The sequence below is a fragment of the Pleurodeles waltl genome, chromosome 5, assembly GCF_031143425.1.
Source record: "Pleurodeles waltl isolate 20211129_DDA chromosome 5, aPleWal1.hap1.20221129, whole genome shotgun sequence".
Lineage (NCBI taxonomy): Eukaryota > Metazoa > Chordata > Amphibia > Caudata > Salamandridae > Pleurodeles > Pleurodeles waltl.
Window position 1 is genome coordinate 383223756 of NC_090444.1, and position 19678 is coordinate 383243433.

The 19678-nt window shown below is 48.4% G+C and overlaps 1 protein-coding gene across 5 annotated transcripts in view; it reads left to right on the plus strand.

The window, feature by feature from the left end:
• PAK5 (p21 (RAC1) activated kinase 5) overlaps window positions 1-19678 on the plus strand; it is an 864076-nt gene that overhangs the window by 674699 nt on the left and 169699 nt on the right. The window lies entirely within an intron of this gene.

Here is a 19678-nt window from a genome sequence, read left to right on the forward strand (position 1 = left end):
ACCCCCACTGCCATTTACACGTCCCCTGTGTCCTCTCCCACTGTGTCTGTCACCCCCTCTTCCACACCACACAAACGCAGCCACCCACCCACCCAACAGCCATCCACCTCACGACAGCCTATCCCTCCTGCACCTGCACCCAAAGACAGCAAACGTGACTCACCTACAACCACATCCTCTCCCTCCACTCCCATTCCCACTGTACCTACCACTCTCCATTGTCCCAAGAAGCTCTTCCTCGCCACTACTAACTTCTTTCCTGACCCTGAGCCCCCCCCCTCCTTCTCGTCGGGGTAAGAAGAGCACCTCAGCCACCACCAGCCCTGCAGCCCCCTTGACAAGGGTGCAGGGGTATTGGAGCCCGCCAGCCCGCATGTCTGGATCTTCGCCCAGCAGCAAGGGGACAGCCAGCCCACCCCCTGGGAAGAGGAGCAGAAGGCGGAAGGGGCGCCGCAGGAGCCCGCCTTCTACATCCCCCCCGGACACCACCCAGAGACAGTCACCAGCCACAGCTCCAAAGGGAGGAAAGGGCCACAGGCCGACGACTAAGGAGGGCAAGGGCAGCAAGTTGGAGAGGTCAGGCAGCAGGCCTGCTGCCCAGGAGGAGCCCACAACCCCCATAGCCGCTGCCCCGGGAGGAACCGGCACAGCTGCCCCGGGAGAGCCCACCAGCCCCATAGCCGATGCCCAGGGAGGACCCAGCCCAGCTGGCCAGGAGGGCCCCACCACCCACAGCCCAGGTGGGCAGTGAAGGAGCACCATCCCCGCTGCCCAGGAGGGCACCACCAGGCATTTAGCAGTTGGCCATAGACCGTCCGCCGTCTCAAGAACCGCTGAACTGGGCCCTTCAAGGCAAGAACCGCTGAACTGGGCCCCGCCGTCTCAAGAACCGCTGAACTGGGCCCCGCCGTCTCAAGAACCGCTGAACTGGGCCCTTCAAGGCAAGAACCGCTGAACTGGGCCCCGCCGTCTCAAGAACCGCTGAACTGGGCCCCGCCGTCTCAAGAACCGCTGAACTGGGCCCTTCAAGGCAAGAACCGCTGAACTGGGCCCCGCCGTCTCAAGAACCGCTGAACTGGGCCCCGCCGTCTCAAGAACCGCTGAACTGGGCCCTTCAAGGCAAGAACCGCTGAACTGGGCCCCGCCGTCTCAAGAACCGCTGAACTGGGCCCCGCCGTCTCAAGAACCGCTGAACTGGGCCCTTCAAGGCAAGAACCGCTGAACTGGGCCCTTCAAGGCAAGAACCGCTGAACTGGGCCCCGCCGTCTCAAGAACCGCTGAACTGGGCCCTTCAAGGCAAGAACCGCTGAACTGGGCCCTTCAAGGCAAGAACCGCTGAACTGGGCCCCGCCGTCTCAAGAACCGCTGAACTGGGCCCTTCAAGGCAAGAACCGCTGAACTGGGCCCCGCCGTCTCAAGAACCGCTGAACTGGGCCCTTCAAGGCAAGAACCGCTGAACTGGGCCCTTCAAGGCAAGAACCGCTGAACTGGGCCCCGCCGTCTCAAGAACCGCTGAACTGGGCCCTTCAAGGCAAGAACCGCTGAACTGGGCCCCGCCGTCTCAAGAACCGCTGAACTGGGCCCCGCCGTCTCAAGAACCGCTGAACTGGGCCCTTCAAGGCAAGAACCGCTGAACTGGGCCCTTCAAGGCAAGAACCGCTGAACTGGGCCCCGCCGTCTCAAGAACCGCTGAACTGGGCCCTTCAAGGCAAGAACCGCTGAACTGGGCCCCGCCGTCTCAAGAACCGCTGAACTGGGCCCCGCCGTCTCAAGAACCGCTGAACTGGGCCCTTCAAGGCAAGAACCGCTGAACTGGGCCCTTCAAGGCAAGAACCGCTGAACTGGGCCCCGCCGTCTCAAGAACCGCTGAACTGGGCCCCGCCGTCTCAAGAACCGCTGAACTGGGCCCTTCAAGGCAAGAACCGCTGAACTGGGCCCTTCAAGGCAAGAACCGCTGAACTGGGCCCCGCCGTCTCAAGAACCGCTGAACTGGGCCCCGCCGTCTCAAGAACCGCTGAACTGGGCCCCGCCGTCTCAAGAACCGCTGAACTGGGCCCTTCAGGACAAGAACCGCTGGCCCTTTGGCAGACGTGGCAGGGCAGGATCTATCTCGGGCAGGGCTGCAGGATGTCTTCTGGCCAACTTGCCTCCTCCAGTGGCAGTGGGGTCTGTTATGGACTGTATGGACTGTGGCTTTGCTCTCCCCAGGATGGCCCAGTGGGCAGGCCACCCACTGTATGGACTGTTTGGACTGTGGCTTTGCTCTCCCCAGGATGGCCCAGTGGGCAGGCCACCCACTGTATGGACTGTTTGGACTGTGGCTTTGCTCTCCCCAGGATGGCCCAGTGGGCAGGCCACCCACTGTATGGACTGTATGGACTGTGGCTTTGCTCTCCCCAGGATGGCCCAGTGGGCAGGCCACCCACTGTATGGACTGTTTGGACTGTGGCTTTGCTCTCCCCAGGATGGCCCAGTGGGCAGGCCACCCACTGTATGGACTGTGGCTTTGCTCTCCCCAGGATGGCCCAGTGGGCAGGCCACCCACTGTATGGACTGTATGGACTGTGGCTTTGCTCTCCCCAGGATGGCCCAGTGGGCAGGCCACCCACTGTATGGACTGTTTGGACTGTGGCTTTGCTCTCCCCAGGATGGCCCAGTGGGCAGGCCACCCACTGTATGGACTGTATGGACTGTGGCTTTGCTCTCCCCAGGATGGCCCAGTGGTCATGGAGTCCCCTCGTGGATCTGGCGTCGTGTACTCAAGTGGCTGAGGTGCCCCCCCCTTCACTTCCCCCTGAGGTGCCTGTCCTATTTTCTTTCTGATGCCCCTGCAGTGTTCTCTCCGTGGAGTTCTTGTCGTGGGACTGGGCCTTGCCCCTTTGCACAGGACCCCTGTGATCCACGGACAGTGGTTGGACTACATTTAGTAGCTGTATATATTTTGTACATAGTTTATTTATTTTTTGGGATTAATGGCGTACATATTTCAATATATCTGCCCGTTTATGATCTCTTCTTTTGGTCTTTGCATTATTTCGGAGGGGGGTGGTTTGTGGGTTGTGACAGTGATCTGTGGGAATGCATTGATGTGTGTGTTGTAGTGGGTGTGGGTGGGTGGGTGTGTGCCGGTAATCTTTTCCCTCCCCTGTGTCGTAGGTGCAGTACTCACCGATGTCTTCCGCGCCGCCGGGCGTGCTCCTGGTATATGAGGAGGAATAGGAGTGCGGGGATGACCTGTAACTCTGGCTCCATACTGCCGGAATCTCGCGTGGAGTGCGTAGAGGTGAGCGTTTTCCCGTTCGTAGTCTGTTTCCGCCGTGTTCTTTTCGGCGGTGCTCCCGCCCCGGAAAAGGTGGCAGATTGGTGGGTCGTAATAGGGTGGGCGGTACTTTGTCTGCCGCCGGGCTGTTGGCGGGAACCGCCGCGCTGTTTGTTTGTACCGCTGTGGCGGTCGGAGTGTTAAGTTGGCGGGCTGTGTTGGCGGTTCCCGCCAGGGTCAGAATGCCATTTTTAATACCGCCGGTCTGTTCGCGGTCCGACCGCCGCCTCTCCGCCGACCGCCAAGGTCAGAATGAGGGCCATGGTGTCAGACTTGTTACGCCAATGGGGAGGGTGTAGTGAATCCTAGTTTGTTTTAATGGGATACAGGAGTTAACTTAGCCTGTGGCTTGCAGACTCGTGCCCCTGTCACCCAGTTACTTTTACCCTACTTAGCTTGCTCTGTTTTAGCACATTTATTTAATTAATTATTTTAAGCTGGCTGCCTTGTTTTGACTTTGGCCCATGTTTTAGTTTGCATTATCAGTGTCACCGAGCTAAGGCGGCAAGATCAGACGACAACGACAAACAAACTGTAGATGTTCACTTTAGGTACTTTCCCGCTTCATGTTTTCGAGGGAATTGTTTATATTAATTACTGTCCCAAGCACGCCTTGTTATCTATTGTTTGGGAACAAACCTACGTCAGGGGTCCTAGTAGATCTGTATAAATACTTCTCACTTTATCAGATAGTCAGAGAGATTCCGACCAGATGCCATCGCTGCTATCGAGGGTTGGGGGCTATTCTCATGGACATGGCATTGGCAGATTGAGGTTTAACATACCTAGCTCTCTTCTAGGTTAGAGGTTAGGCCTACTATTCTAGGGTATAAGGACATATCACACACTTCATGTTATTTCGTGATATTGCAAGATGATGGGGGTCCAGGTATTAATGACACATGTCTTTACCATTCTGTTTCTTGCACTGTTCATTATCCTAATCATTGCAGCCCATGCGACTTAATGCAGATTGCAGTTTTACTAAAATAAAACCTATTGAAACTTTACTGCATCTTCTTCATTGATGTGTGATTGAGACATGTTGTTTATGTGAGAAAGGGGTAATCTCCGTTTAACCACAGCACTCCCTGAGATGTCACACACTTGAGTCCATGCGTAAAGGCTGGCACAAATCACTTTTGACTGTTTTGGGTTTTTGGTGAGGTACTGCTTGTGAGCCGAAAGAGTTGGGACGACAGTTACGTTTTGTTGTAGGATTGGCATGGTCGCCTACAAACATAAGTACTGTCGTCCTTAAACCAGCAGTCTTGCCTAGAACAAGAATCCAACTACAACACCACCCTGAGCCCTAACCTCTTGCCAACCTCCTCCACTTGCCCTAAAAACAACCAACCTCCCCAAGCCCGTTCCTTAACACAAAAGTACCTCGATCCCCCTAACCTGCTCCTAAAAACCGAACTACCCTGACCCCATCACCCCCAAAAACCTAACAACCCCGATACCCCCACCCCAAAAAAAACAAACTACCCTGACCCCCCCTCCCCTAAAAATCTAACTACCCCAATCCTTCCACTCCCAAAAACCAAACTACCCAATCCCCACACCCAAAAACCAAACTACCCTGATCGCCCACCCCCAAAAAACCTAACTACCCCGATCCCCCAACCCCACCCTCTTAAAGCACACTACCCCAATCCCCCGCCCCCAAAAACCAAACTACCCGAACCCCACACTCCTGCCCATAAAAACATAACTACCCTGATCCCCCGCCCCCAAAAAACCAAACTACCCTGCCCCCACCCCCAAAAACAAAAGTACCCTGAGCCCCCAGCCCCCAAAAATCAAACTACCCTGATTTCACCACCCCATAAACCAAACTACCCGACCCCCAAAAACCAAACTACCCCCACCCCTGAAAACAGAACTGATCCGATCCCCCTGCCCCTAAAAACCAGAGCTACTCCGATCCCCCCAAACCTGCCCCTAAAAAAACAACCTACCCAGACCCCTCCACTCCCACCCCAAGCCCTTAATCTACCTCACCCCTAAAAACTACCCCCAAACCCTGCCCCCCTCAGCCCCACTTACCTGACAGCATCCTCTCCCGATGTACTTCCCCTTTTTCTCTGCCTTAACCACGCATGTGCGTTGTTCAGCACATGCGTGGTCAAGGCAGAGAAAAAGGGAGTTGTTGTTAACGCAGGTGTGGTTCCGCTTGCATTAACAACGTAATCATTCAGGAGTCGTTGTTCCAGGCATTTCCAGCAACTAATTATCAGTGTCATTTTTCAATTACAATGCAGCTCGTTATCAATATCCACTAGACTACATAACACCCATGTACCATATACATATGTAAATTGCTTTGCTTACCCAGAGCTGTACTAACAGCTTGTTGAAATCTCAACATTGAATGGTAAGTCAACCATAAAATAATCGTAGAAATAAAGCAGGTCTCTTAAAGCCCTCCAGTTGCCTGTTACAGGGAGCCTTCGGGAAATGGGCTTTAATTGACATGGGATTTTCCACTTCCATATGCATTTCTGCCATATCTTTGGCCACTTGTATGCTAAGGAAGCTGTGGCAAGACCTGGCAGAAGCTCATTGCCCTGGACTTTCCAAAAAATGTGTTATACTCAGACCTTCTAAGAACATCCATGTGCCCCTCACTTGAGCTCCTTCTCTCACAGCAATCACCCATTGCAGTCAGAAGGGCAGGTTCTACCTCCCAACATACAGTCTCCACCTTCATGTCTTAACATTGAGGGTGGCCATCTCCCTTTGTTTCCTTTGTTGTCAGAGGTGATTGACATCACTCTTTCACCACAAAGTCAGTTTATGCTGAATGGTGGAGGCATTTTGTTGCTTGGTTTCCGGAGGAGAGTGCTACATTCTAAAAGCACATCTCTCCAATGTGTTGCATTTTGCATTTTTGTTGGCCCAGCAAAGAGGAGTAGTGGGCACAAATAATGGCTATCGTGCAGACTTATCAGCTTTTGTTTATTGAGCAGTTCAATATAAATTACAGTTTCATCATTTGATAATCAAGCAGCAAGTGAATTGCTTTAATCATTAATATTATCTGATCCAAATTGCTAAACTGTATCAGGTTGTACATGATACAAGTGCAAATTGTGAATAAAGGGCGTTATATCCAGTGCACACAATAATTCAGTACATCTCTAACTCTAATGATAGAAATTTTAAACTGCTAAATATGAAACGCGAATAAAGTGCAACATAGTAAGTTAAGTGCATTGAGGTACTGAAAAACGTATCTACAATATGGTAAACTGGATAGAATTGCCGATTCAACTACATGCACACTCACATTCTGATGTCCCCTTCTCATTGTAGTTAATGCATTCTGATCGAAAGCCTTCAAATTGCATGAAAATTTGATAACCTCTTATACCTCAAGGCGTATACATATTGAAACAGTTTATTTCGAACAGTCTAATTCTAGTGAACCAATGTCCCATAGTAGGCAAAACGTTTGACTTCTAACACTGTAATATGAGGGAAGGAGCAACAGACAGAACAATGAAAATGAAATATTCAACACATTTTGTGAGCATATTTGTATTTCTGGAGCATCCAGACAATACTAAAACTGCTTCAGGTTGATTATTTATCCTTTCTGTTTTACTGAAACGTTGTAATGTATTATACCATAATTCACTCAATTCTGGACACGTTCAAATTACATGTGGCCATGGATCTAGCATAAAATCATTCTGGTCCTTGTGAATTACTTTTTGATTGATAGGTGTCATTCATGCTGATAACCCTTTTGTGAATAATTTGTAGTCCAAACTTAAGAGACTAACTGGTCATAATGAATTGAATTCACTTCACACATTCACTAAGCAATATTGCATGGCTTCAGAAGTGAGAATGGATGGCCGTTTCACTTGTTGAATACTCCAAGATTTTGTTGTGTGACCATTACTCCAGACTGTTAGACCTGACAGCCTTAGGGTGGTCACCCCTAACTTTTTGCCTGCCTTCCTCCCTCCACTTTTTGGACACTGTTTTTGCTGGTTTTAGGACTCTGAGCACTTTACCACTGCTTACCAGTGCTAAAGTGCATATGCTCTATCCCTTAAAACATGGTGACATTGGCTCATACCCAATCGGCTTATTTAGTTTACTTATAAGTCCCTAATAAAGTGCACTACATGTGTCCAGGGCCTATAGATTACATGCTACTAGTGGGTCTGCAGCACTGGTTGTGCCCACCCCACATAAGTAGCCCCTTAACCATGTCTCAGGCCTGCCATTGCAAGTCCTGTGTGTGCAGTTTCACTCCCAATTCTACTTGGCATTTAAAAGTACTTGCAAAGCCTTAAACTCCCCTTTTTCTACATCTATGTCACCCCTAAGGTAGGTCCCAGGTAATCATAGAGCAGGGTGCTGTGTAGGTAAAAGGCAGGACATGTACCTGTGTAGTTTATATGTCCTGGTAGTGCAAAACTCCTAAATTCGTTTTACACTGTTGTGAGGCCTGCTCCTTTCATAGGTTAACATTAGGGCTACCCCCATATACTGTTTGATTGGCAGATTCTGATCTGGAGGGAGTAACAAGGTCATATTTAGTATGATCAGAATGGTAATACAAAATCCTGCTGACTGGTGATGTTGGATTTAATATTACTATTTTAGAAATGCCACTTTTAGACAGTGAGCATTTCTCTGCACTTAAATCCTTCTGTGCCTTACAATCCACGTCTGGCTGGGTTAGTTGACAGCCCCTTTGTGCATTTCACTCAGACAACCCCAAACACAGGATGCTCGGTCACACCTGCACACATCTGCATACTGAATGGGTCTTCCTTGGCTGGGAGGGCCTAACACTTACATGTCAAAGGACAGTAGCCTGCCCTCACACAATGGACTACCACATCCCTACTGGGACCCTGGCAGACAGGATGGAACTGAAAGGGGACCTTGTGCACTTCTAAGCCACTCTTTGAAGTCTCCCCCACTTCAAAGGCACATTTGGGTATTTAAACTGGGTCTCTGACCCTACCAACGGAGACAATTCTGGACAGGGTATCACTGGGGAAGAAACTGTGAACCAGAAACTGCAATCTGTCTAGAGAAGCTGCCTGGATGCCCAAAGGACTCACCTGACTGGTTTGCTGAAAAGGACTGCTGCCTTGCTGTTGCCGTGCTGCCTTGCTGCCCTCTGGCTCTGCTGAGAAGTGCTCTCCAATGGTTTGGAGTGAGCTTGCCTCCTGTTCTCTGAAGTCTCAGGGCCAAAAAAGTAATCTCTGCAAAGACCTCCCAGAACAATTCACAGCCTACATTGCGGTGAGAATCTCACTGCACTCCGAACAAGAATGACGCAGCCCAGCCCCAAGTGGAGATTGTCGCAGCGCTAGCATTGCAACCAGAACTTCAACACCCGGCCCACTGGATCAACGCATAGCCGAGCCGGAACGACGCAGCCCTTCTTCCTGCGAGAAGAATCGACGCAGCTCCTGCAGTGCGACAGAAATTTCCCTGCATCGCCCACTGGATCGACGCAGCTCCTGTGACTTCGTCCTGCACACCCAGGATTTCTCCCCATCGTCCCCGAGGCTTCCAAAACCCCGCAACCTGAACAGGATCCAAGTCAGCATGCCTGAAATCGATGCAAGGCCCTGGCTGCGTGAAAAATACTGACACATTGTCTGTGTGTGCCTGGAGAAACCAATGCACACCTCCCCATTTTCCACGCATTTCCTCCTCTGCGGTTCCATGCGGATAATTTAGATGCAAACCAGGTACTTTGTGCTTACAAGAGACACTTATTGCTTTTAAGAAGACTCTTTTTATCATTCTCTAAGGTGATATTTCAACGTGTACTTACCAAATCTTGATCATTTTGACCTTATTTTATCCAGATAAATATTCTATATTTTTCTAAACCTGTGTGGTGTATTTTTGTGGTGTTTATACTGTGTTATTGCATGATTTATTGCACAAACATTTCACACATTGCTTTCTAAGCCTGACTGCTCGGTGCCAAGCTACCAGAGGGTGGGCACAGGGTAATTTGGATTGTGTGTGACTTACCCTGACTAGAGAGAGGGTCCTTGCTTGGATGGGGTAACCTGACTGCCAACCAAAGACCCCATTTCTAACACAGACGCACCACCTGTGATGGATATGGCTATGTTATCTGTTCAAAAAGTGAAGAATCTACAGGTAGAAGTGTCCTTCAGATGAAAGTTACCTACGGTAATGATGCTTGTGGTTGAAACCTTATCTACTTCTGGATTCCTCATTGAGGATGTCCACCTCCCATTTTGAGGAATGGTTGTAGTCATCTGTATAATAAGGGTCTAAGTTAAATTGTTTCACTGCAAATCCACTATTGAATCAATGCTGTCCTAATCTCTGCCTCTAAGTGCTCGGAAGAAAATGGACAAGGAACTCAAGTCATGCAAAGTGGTGGCGCTTTATAGCTCCAGTGATGTCATTTTCGGGAGGTAAGCAATGCTGAGAGAGAACTGATGCCACCTACCTGTGCATTAGAGCTACTGCAAAACATTCAGTGTAGCACCCGGGTATATTCAAAAGAATAGAGGATAAAATATGCACCAGAAACATTGTTACCAAAGGTAAGTAAGCTGTCTTGTGGTTTGACGGGACAAGATAATAATGGATGCACAAGCAGATGTTTTGTGAATGCATATGTATATGCCAGCTGAAGAAAGTTGTTTTTTACACACGTCCTCAGTTGTGATTAGTGCAGATCCTCACATTATAGATTTTATCAGTATGCACATTCAGTTTTAAAAGTGCCCAACAGATAATTTTGCAAAAACGTGTTTTCATTTATTTTCAACCAGTGCCCATTTTCTTCGTTATATTCTTAATAAGGATAAGGCATTTTACATTTTCGGTTCCTCTTCCATTATCTTTTCCATACCATTGCTGTTTTCAAGCCCATCACTGATGCATCACAAAAGGCAGGTGCCTTGTGTGTTTTATTTTCCGTGTATCACATCATCTCTCACCCCCAAGTACTAAACGTTTGCTAAAATGTTTGCTCTTTCAAAAGTACATATGTACAACTTCACAAACACTGTGACACTTGTGTGGCCAGTTCCAAGAATTAACCCCTATTTGACATGTTTCTATAAATGTACTAACAAACCCAACTTAAATTTTAACTGCAAAAGAAGTAGGCAAATGGTGATGAGAACAATCTGCTGCTTCAGCAGTATCAATGTGTGGACCTAAGGTAAATTGTACTTTGGGGTTAGGGATGCTTACCCGGTGCATTCTTCTCGGATTGATGTAGGAATTTTGTTAACCAAAATATTGTCTGACATAAATATTGTGTCTTGACTACAAAAATCGATCTGCTGGGCACAGATTTTCTATCTTTAACTCCAGTGGGGCGATAATTTTGTAAACGATGTGGAGGACTCCATGTCGGAGTTAGATGTTATTTTGGTTGCAATATTATAGCAGTACACCATATTGGATACCAGTGCTGTTAATGTGTACTGTATGGGGCAGTGCAAATTGTGCCTTGTGTGTAAAGGTCTCCATTTGCATAGGGAATCTGGACTAGCAGGTGCATCCACTGCCTGAACCCTTTACTACTTATATTACATCTGCACTTGTAAATGTTGTATCCAGATTCACAAGATTTCAGTCTGCATTGTTGTCCTCACATACTGTAGTTACTACAGCTGAAACAAGCATTTGCAATGAAATGGGTCTCATATTTGCTCGAGTTAGGGCTATTAGTGTTGTAAATTCCTAACCGGACTTTTTGTGCCACTTAAATTGAAAATGAAAAGTAAAACAGTTGACATAAGCGAGCCAATATCGCCATGAGGTGTGAAAAGGTGGGAAAGCAGTTATACCAAATAAATTATATGAATTAACAATATGACTATTATATATATGTCTTCACCATAGGAGCAGTTGGGCACCACAGGTATGGAGCTTGCAAGATCATTGCAGTAGATTGAGAAGTCCAGAAAGGAAAAACTCATATCTGGGCACTTTGGGATCCATAGATTCTTTGGTCCTGAATAAAGCCTGTGACCCTTTTGGGCAAGAGTGGGCTCAAACATGTCGATCTAACTGGAAATATGTGAAGGACACGTAATTTGTTCCTATCACATTATATTTGTTTTGAAACATACCCTATCCTAGCCTTTTTAAAATTGGATTGTAGCTGAGTGATAGAGGTATTTTTTTAGATCACTTTCTCACTTTCAGTGCACTTTATTTGAATTTTTGTTCACGGATCCCTAATAGTTTCCTGAACTTGTGTGGAAACTATCCCCTTGGCGAGGGGAAGGAGGAGACCCCATGATGATGCTACTAGCTAAGAGTACACCGGAGAAATAATACACTTGTGGTAGAAAATAGCTAGTGAGGGTCTCACAAAAGAAACTAGAGGTACTCCTTGGTGAATACTGGGACAAGTGGTTACACTTCAGTTGATATTAAAAGACTACATGCTAATCCAGCCACCTGTGGCCAGGCCCTGAGGCCAAGCCCTTTTGACCATACAAACCCCGTGCCACGCACAGCCTATGGCCTATGGCTGTTCTTGCCGGGTGTTGCCTGTACTGCAGGCAACCCCCTATAACCACCCAACCCCACGCCATGAACAGCCTTTGGCCATGTGCCATGGGAGTTAGCCGCAGGGCCTCCATCCAACCCCCTATAATCACCTATCCCCTCACAATGCATGGCCTTCAGCTGGTTACAGTGGGTGTTGGCCGCAGGGCCTGGCTTGCAGCCCGGCCTTGCGGCCAAGCCCCTATATTCACCCAACCCTGTGCCACACACGGCCTTCATCCATCCCAGGTGGGGGTTGCCCGTAGGGCCTGGGCTGGGGCCAGGCCCTGTATCCAATCCCCTTTAACCACCCAACCCAGCGCTACGCACAGCCTTTGGCCATGCACAGCAGGGGTTTTGCTGTGTGTGGCAGCGGTTGGCTGCAGGGCCTGTGGCCAGTGCCCTATAACCATGCCAACCCCATGCCATGCACGGCCTTTGGTCGTTTGCGGCGGTGTTGTTCGCTGTGATCAACCCCCTTTAAGCTCTAAACCCCACACCACGCACATCTGATAGGGTTTGGAGCTTAAGGAGAGCAACATTAAATATATATATTTAGGGGGGCCACACTTGTCCCTCCTGGGCCCTGGAGACCACAACTTCCCTGGGGCTACATACTAAAAAATAACTTGGGCCCCCCTCTCTAGGCCATTTCTAACCCCGGGAACCACATCCTCAGGACCCAGCCACATGTTTCTAAGTGCCAAGGGCACCCATCAAAACTTATGCAGACCGTGGGGGCAGCCTCTAAACCCCCCCTCTGTCCCAGCCGGCTCGTGTCTTTTGCGGGACCCAGCTTTGTTTCCACAGGCAGGGAGCTGCTGCAAATAGCAGTTTCTTGTGTGCAGGAAAATGTTTTCATCTCTTTCCCTGCCTTCATGTTAGCAGGCAGGGAAAGAGATAAAAACCCCACTTTCAGCAAGTGGGAGCTTTTTTTAAAGTTCCTGCTTGTTGAAAGTGGACTGTTTGCTTTTGCTTGGCGGGAGCTGTTAGATCCTGCCAGGCATAAGCAAACAGCTACCTCCCAAGGGTGGGCATCTCAGGAGGTAGCAGGTGCTGGCCCTGGGGCGTGTTGGTTCCCATGGCCATGTATGGCTCCAGGAGGGGGCCTCCTCCTTCTTTTCTATTTGGCCCGAGGGATGTGATTGTCCCCGGGATTGGGGGTCCGCATGAAAGCCCTTCTTAAGGCATTTTGTAGTACAGGGAGGTGGCGGGGCCTGGAGGGTCCGTAGAACCACCTATGTTTTTTTAATAATATGTTGCCCCGGGGAGGTGGTGGTCCCCAGGATGTGAATGGGGTCAGCGCAGCCCCTCTGCATACTTTGTACAGATAGCCCGGGGAAGGTGGCGGGCCCTGGGGACTGGGGGGGACCCTAATTTTAGTTCAATATGTTGCCCCATGGAAACATAACCCTGGGAGGTAGTGGTCCCCTGGGCTTTTACAAGCCTTAGGAGGGGAGCCCCATGTGCCCCTCCCTTAATTGTATGTCCTAATGCCTGCTGGACCATTCCCACCTGGGGGCAAAATAGATGAGGAGCGCGGAGCCCCCTCTATTTAAAAAAACAAAAAAAAAACAGGATCCATCTGCAGATTTTTCAGAGATTTGTTTAAAAAAAACAAAAAAACTTTTTAGCCATGGCTGGGTCCCTGTGGAACACCTGCACAAAGGGTTCCCTCACCCCGTTTCTTTATAGTTAGTGTTTTTTCCTTTGGTACTTGGCTGAAGCAGAGTCCAAAAAAGGCTGTTAACACTTCCCTGTTGAAGAGTTAACAGCCAATCAGATATCAGCACAGGGACAGTTGGATTTGCGGAGGATCTGCGTTGCTAGATATGTATATTTTTTAACCTTTAATATTTCATAAACTACTGAACAGATTTACATCAAATCACAAAAACACAATCTGTGAAACAAGCTCCAGCTCCCTGCTAAATTTGGTGTAATTCCATTCAGCGGTTCAGGGTAAAGACCCTATTGGAAAATGAATGGGGAAAATGTGTTTTGGGACCCCTCCTTTTTCCACACCCACTCGATGGATCACCCCAAAACTTTCAAGAAAGCAGCTGACCTGACTGTCGTATTAGTTTTCAAAATTTTCTGAAGATTTGTCAAGCGGCGCCAAAGTTATTGCCAAAACATAAAGGCCCGTATTTATACTCCGTTTGCGCCGAATTAGCGTCGTTTTTTTCTACGCAAATTCGGCGCAAAACTAACGCCATATTTATACTTTGGCGTTAGACGCGTCTAGCGCCAAAGTATGGGCAAATAGCGTCATTTTTTGGCGTGAACGCCTTCCTTGCGTTAATGAGATGCAAGGAAGGCGTTCCCGTCTAAAAAAATGACGGCGACGCAAATGCGTCGTATTTATACTCCCGGGCAAAAATCACGCCCGGGAGGTGGCGGGTCAAAAAACCCCGCATTTGCGCCACTATTTAACGCCTGGGTCAGGGTAGGCGTTAAGGGGCCTGTGGGCTCAAAATGAGCCCACAGGTGCCCTCCCCTGCCCCCAGGGACCCCCCCTGCCACCCCTGCCCACCCCAGGAGGACACCCAAGGATGGAGGGACCCACCCCAGGGACATTCAGGTAAGTTCAGGTAAGTATAATTTTTTATATTTTTTTAAAATTTTTGGGTGGCATAGGGGGGCCTTATTTGTGCCCCCCTACATGCCACTATGCCCAATGACCATGCCCAGGGGACATAAGTCCCCTGGGCATGGCCATTGGGCAAGGGGGCATGACTCCTGTCTTTACTAAGACAGGAGTCATTTAAATGGCGTCTGGGCGTCGAAAATAATGGCGCAAATCGGGTTGAGGCGATTTTTTTGCCTCAACCTGACTTGCCCCATTTTAAGACGCCCTAACGCCATTTTCCCCCTACGCCGGCGCTGCCTGGTCTACGTGGTTTTTTTCCACGCACACCAGGCAGCGCCGGTCTGCTAGCGCCGGCTAACGCCATTCCATAAATACGGCGCCCGCATGGCGCTTCAGAATGGCGTTAGACAGCGCTAATTTTTTTGACGCTAAACTGCGTTAGCGCAGTTTAGCGTCAAAAAGTATAAATATGGGCCAAAATGCTTTTCGTATGGAAACTAGGTTCTAACTATAACTACCTACCGGTGACCGTGGGGGCAGAGAAAAGGTGGGAGTGGTAGGGGGGGTCTCAAAGTGCTTTTTCCACATGCAGTTTCCATAGGGATTTTTAGACATGACTGTAGCCCGAATCACTGGTTGGAATGTCACCAAATTTGGCAGAAAAGTAGCTCTTGGTCCAGAAAGAGCCCTTTTTGTTATTCAGTGTAAATCTGTTCAGTGTTTTTTGAGATAATAAAAGTACATTTTGTATGGATGTGGATCATCTGCAGATCCAACAGTCCCTGTGCTGCTATCTGATTGTGTGCAGGCCAACCAGAAAGCGTTGCCACCCATTTTGGAACTCAGACTCAGCAGAGTCCAAAATATAAAGTGAAAAAGAAGGAAAGGGGGAAGGGTAGGAATACCCTGACCCCCTAGCCCTGGTGCTGGAGTCCCCTAGGGACCCCGCCAGGGCGAAAAAGCATTTTGTTTTTCAATTTATGCAAACTGCTCTCGCTCACTGGGAGCAGACTTTTCATCTATTTTCCTGCCTACTGTCAAGCAGGGTTGTATGCCTACCGGGGAGTTGGCAGCAGGGCGTGGCCACAGGCCAGGCTTTGTGGCCAACCACCAACTGCTTTAAAAAAAAAAACTAGAAATTCAGTGAAAAAATCAAAGGTTAAGGAATGAACAATTAAAAATCTTAAAAATTCACTGAAAAAATCAAAGGTTAAAGATATTCAGAAATTACACGCACAAAACCGAAGACATGCTGCACTTATAGTTAGAGTTACTTCAAGTCACTATAACTGGTGCCCTAAGGTAGCTATAAATCGCACCCTTGACATGCACAGCTAATTACCCCATATGTTACATCATAATGACATCTACTGTGGCATCATTGATATTATTCCTGAAAATGAAAAAATTATTAATGAGAGAACTGTGCATGGGGGGCACCAGTTATAATTACTTGAAATAACTAAATATAACAGCTGAATTTCTGTGGTTTGTGCGTGTAAATTCAGAACCTAACTGTTGGACCTGGCTTTTTGACAGGGTCATCCCCAAACTTTTTGCCTTCCTCCTTTTCTTTTTCTGACCTCATTTTTGCTGGTTTTTAGACTCTGCGCACTTTACCACTGCTAACCAGTGCTAAAGTGCATATGCTCTCTCCCTTAAAACATGGTAACCTTGAATCATACCTGATTGGACTATTAATTTACTTATAAGTCCATAGTAAGGTGCATTTATGTGCATAGGGCTGGTAAATTAAATGCTACTAGTGGGCCAGCAGCACTGGTTGTGCCACCCACTTAAGTAGCCCCTTTTCCTTGTCTCAGGCCTGCCATTGCAAGGCCTGTGTGTGCAGTTTCACTGCCACCTCGACTTGGCATTTAAAAGTACTTGCCAAGCCTAGAACGCCCCTTTTTCTACATATAAGTCACCCTTAATGTGTGCCCTAGGTAACCCCTAGAGCAGGGTGCTGTGTAGGTAAAAGGCAGGACCTGTACCTGTGTAGTTATATGTCCTGGTAGTGTAAAACTCCTAAATTCGTTTTTACACTACTGTGAGGCCTGCTCCCTTCATAGGCTAACATTGGGGCTGCCCTCATACACTGTTGAAGTGGCAGCTGCTGATCTGAAAGGAGCAGGAAGGTCATATTTAGTATGGCCAGAATGGTAATACAAAATCCTGCTGACTGGTGAAGTCGGATTTAATATTACTATTCTAGAAATGCCACTTTTAGAAAGTGAGCATTTCTTTGCACTTAAATCCTTCTGTGCCTTACCATCCACGTCTGTCTGGGCTTGGTTGACAGCTCCTTGTGCATTCACTCAGACACACCCCAAACACAGGGTACTGCGCCTCACTTGCATACATCTGCATTTTGAATGGGTCTTCTTAGGCTGGGAGGGTGGAGGGCCTGCTCTCACACAAAGGACTGCCACACCCCCTACTGGGACCCTGGCAGACAGGATTGAACTGAAAGGGGACCTGGTGCACTTCTTAGCCATTCTTTGAAGTCTCCCCCACTTCAAAGGCACATTTGGGTATAAAACAGGGCCTCTGCCCTACCTCATCAGACACTTGCTGGAGAAGAAACCTGAACCAGAAACTACATCCTGCCAAGAAGAACTGCCTGGCTGCTCAAAGGACTCACCTGTCTGCTTTCTACAAAGGACTGCTGCCTTGCTGTTGGCCTGCTGCCTTGCTGAACTCTTGTCTGGCTGTAAAAGTGCTCTCCAAGGGCTTGGATAGAGCTTGCCTCCTGTTCCCTGAGGTCTCAGGACCAAAAAGACTTCCCTCTTTCGCTTGGACGCTCCGTGCGCTGAAAATTTCGACGCACAGCTTGTTCCGCGGCGAGAAAAACGCCGCACACCGACGCTGATCGACGCAACGCTCTTGGGACGACCGAAAATCCGACGCACGGCTCCGCAAGAACAACGCCGCCCAACCTCTAGAGGAGAAATCGACGCGACGCCTGCCGTGAGATCGTAATTTCGACGCGCAGCCCCGCAGAACGACGCGCAGCCGGAAAACAAGCAGGAAAATCCACGCACAGACCCGGGACATCTGGTAATCCCCGCGATCCACGAAAAGAGACTGGCCGCGCGCCGGAAAACGACGCACGACTTCCCCGCGTGGAAAATAACGACGCAAGTCCGTGTGTGCTGAGGAGAAATCGACGCACACACCCTTTTTCCACGCACCTCTTCTTTTGTGGCCCTCTGAGGAGATTTTTCCACACTCAACCAGGTACTTGTGCTTGAAAGAGACTTTGTTTATATTCTAAAGACTTAAGACACTTTATATCACTTTTCAGTGATATCTCTACAATTTCCCATTGCAACTTTATTCTTTTTGACCTACAATTATCCTGATAAATATTATATATTTTTCTAAACACTGTGTGGTGTATTTTTGTGGTGCTATATGGTGGTATTGTATGATTTATTGCACAAATACTTTACACATTGCCTTCTAAGTTAAGCCTGACTGCTCGTGCCAAGCTACCAGAGGGTGGGCACAGGCTGATTTTTGGATTGTGTGTGACTTACCCTGACTAGAGTGAGGGTTCTTGCTTGGACAGAGGGCAACCTGACTGCCAACCAAAAACCCCATTTCTAACACTAACTATAAGGTCCCTCTAACCTTTGTATTTTTCAGTGAATAATATATTTATATAGTTGCCGGTAGTTATAGTTAGGACCATGATTTCATACAAAAATCATTTTTTGACTTGCGTATATCTTTGATGCAGTTTGAGGGATCTTCACAAAATGTTCCCAAAAATGAGGCTCCTTGAGGCTCCCCCTGCAGCCCCAGGGACCACCAGTTCTCTGGGACAGAATGTGAAAATAATGAGGGGTGGCTGGACGGTGACCACCACTTCCTTGGGGCATTCTTCAGATTGGGTGCGGGGGGTGCCACACGCCGCCGCCCACAGCTCCAGAAACCGCCACCTCCCCGGGGCATTCTTCAGGTTGTGTGTGGCCCCGGGGACCACTGCCTCCCTGTGGCACACAGTTAATCCATTGCAGGGGGACCATATACCCCCCCCCTTACACAGCCCAGTGGACCACCACCTCCCCAGGGCATATCAGGAATTGTGTGCTGGGAGCCAAGCAAAATAACTCTAACTATAACTGTTGAATTTCTAAGGTTTTGTGTGAGTAAATTCAGAACCCAACTATAACGTCCGTGTAACCATGTTTTTTTTGGGGGAATTTCTATGTTTTTTTAGCATGCACAGACATGAATATAAGCAGCGGCGTGCACAGCCTTTAGCCATGCGTGTCGGGGTTTGTCGACAGGGCCTGCATGGCCAAGCCCGGCAGCCAAACCTCCTGCATGCACCCAAACCCAAGCTGTGCATGCCATGCGCAGCATGAATTTGGATACAGTGGGCGAATTGGACGCCCAAAAAAATTAATTTGGGCAATTTCTGCCCACGAGGGGTCCCTAAGGGACCCTGCTATGTGTCCTATGAGGTCAGGATATCTGCATCCTGACCCCTTCCTTGTTTTTTCTCTCTTCCTTTCCCACCTGATGCGACAAACAAAATGGCGGCCACAACTTTTCTGTCAGGTTGAGGCCATCCAATCAGATTCTTCTTGTGGCGAATGGCTCTGCGGATCGTTCTGCAGTGGATCCACATCCCTATATATCTATATTTTTTAACCTTAAATTACTCCAAAATATCTGAACGGATTTACACCAAATCACAAAAGGGCATGATCTGCGCCACAGAATCTACCTTCGTGCCTAATTTGGTGTAATTCCATTCAGTGGTTGTCTCACTTGCTTTCTTTATATAGTAGGTACATTCCCGACTGGTGCTTCTGCACCACCAATTCAGAAATTCACCAATGGTATGGGGTACCGTACACTCTGATAGCCACACTGCTATGTTGAATTATGTTGAATTATGACCACATTTACTGCAAAGACAACAGTGGTTTGAGGTCAGGCATTCTCTGCATTTTCCCCTTTTCAAGCTATATCTTGGCTTTGTGGAATTCTAATCCAGTCACACTGACGCTTGAAAATACATTTGTTTCACTGGCTTAATAGAGGGCTAAACATATCACCTCCAGGCCTTTCCAAGGTACTTTGGCTAATAGTTAATTATGGCGCAGTTACAGATCTAGTGAGGATTTGGTTTCTAAGTTAAAAAGAGGGAGAGGTAGAGAAGCCTGGGGAAGGGAAAGAAATTTTGTAGATGGTCAACACGGATA